Source organism: Rhagoletis pomonella, unplaced genomic scaffold (genome assembly GCF_013731165.1).
Source record: "Rhagoletis pomonella isolate Grant_MI unplaced genomic scaffold, Rhpom_1.0 Rhpom_scaffold_00415, whole genome shotgun sequence".
NCBI lineage: Eukaryota > Metazoa > Arthropoda > Insecta > Diptera > Tephritidae > Rhagoletis > Rhagoletis pomonella.
This window is the reverse complement of record NW_023458969.1, coordinates 6,816-8,446: the sequence shown is the minus strand read 5'-3', so window position 1 is coordinate 8,446 and position 1,631 is coordinate 6,816. Positions and strand designations below refer to the sequence as shown.

Here is a 1,631-nt window from a genome sequence, read left to right as displayed (position 1 = left end):
CAATTCATGAATCTCTTGCGGTCGATCATCAAAAAGACTCTTCTTTTCGGGCACTGCAAAAGAAAAGGTAAAGTAATATTTATAATTAAGAACACCTTTTCATTTTATACTCACGCATTGTCAATTTTTCCAACTTGGCATATGCACTTGCTATGTTTTTGCCAATATATTTTGTGACCATCATAAATTCCTGCACCATGGACTGTAAGAAATGCGTAAACATAATAATGTAAACTTCTTCAAATGCACTTCTACTTCTAACTTACTTGTAAGTCTCTAATCTGTTCCTCGTACATAAATTGCGTCTACGTCAAGGTCTCTATACGATTGCCGCCTTGGTTTACATTGGCCTTATCCGACATTTCCAACTCATTTGGCTTTTCTTTGAACTGATGTTCAACATCGGGAGCACGTTGCTGCATTACATCTAACAGCCCTTTCATTTCATCCAGATGAGCCGCTTGATGTGGTTTGATGTGTGTGAAGGTTTGTTTACAAAGTGAATTTTTAAGTAGTTGAACAAATGCCAGTGGGCAGCCAGCGTTCCAGTTGCTGGCAACAATTTGCAGGCTTGGGCCAGCGTTTGTTGCGGCTGCCGGAATGGTAGCTAAATAATGAAAGTAATTATATGTATAGCGGAGTAGGAGGTTTTCCTTTATTTTAAAAGCTTGATTACTGATTTCACTAACTGACGACGATGCAACGATCACCGTGGAATCGTTCTGCAAATTGTTACCAGCAACTGACCCGCTGGCTGCCCGCTGGTATTTGTTCAATTACTGAAAAAATGCAAATCATTATAATGATGCAGTGATTTAACACTTTCAGCGATTTGCATTGCATTTAATAAGTACACATTCTTTACTTTTAAACAACCAATTTACCATTTAAAATTAAATAATTCCGTAAATCCGCGATTTATTATGCACTTTGTAAACAAACCTTTCAATTTCGCCCCAGCTGTTCGATTCTTCTTCTTTTTCTTATTGAATTCGTCTTTGCTCTCTCATTCTGGTATTTTTTGACGTCACGGCCAGTTGCTCTCAGCTCGATTGGCGCAATCTTGTATTCTATCATTCTTGGAGTAATAGCAAGTACCAGGGATGAAAAATTGAAATTTCAGATTGTACCTAATATGTACCTAAATGTACATAAATGAGACAGATTGTACCATTATTTGTAGTTTGTTTATAAATTTTATTTAAAACATGAAAAAAAGGATGGATGTACTTTAAACATGATTAGGTTTTTTTTAATTGAGCCTAAATCTATAGACTATAGTCTAATGGGAATCGGAGAAGCTTTGTTTTTGTCTAATTTTGACTACTGAAAAATATTGGCGAAAAAGGTAAAAAACACAATTTGCGAAGTATACTTCTTTATCCAGCAACAACACGAAAAGTCTGCTAATTTATCCGATTCCTTTTAATAGGTGCAACAAGTCTAGAGAAAATAATAAAATTGCCGTAAGTAACTTCAAAAGCATTTTAAATATATTTCCAGAAATCAAAAAGCGAATATGGGTCAATAATAATAATTGTACCTAAAATCTACTGACTGTACCTTATGTACCTTTAATGTACCTTTTCATCCCTGGCAAGTACGTCAAGTATTTACTCTCTCAACGCCAA

The 1,631-nt window shown here is 35.4% G+C and overlaps 1 long non-coding RNA gene across 2 annotated transcripts; it reads right to left on the bottom strand.

Annotated features, from left to right (window-relative positions):
• Positions 1 to 77: 77 nt before the first annotated feature.
• LOC118750824 lies at positions 78 to 1,026 on the bottom strand. 2 transcript variants are annotated; one of them, XR_004994435.1, is made up of 3 exons: positions 885 to 1,026; positions 267 to 779; positions 78 to 202 (listed from the first exon to the last, which is right to left on the bottom strand). It is a non-coding gene; the product is annotated as an uncharacterized LOC118750824 (long non-coding RNA). The 2 variants fall into 2 exon arrangements; XR_004994436.1 differs by having other exon boundaries at positions 943 to 994.
• Between the last annotated feature and the right edge of the window lie 605 nt (positions 1,027 to 1,631).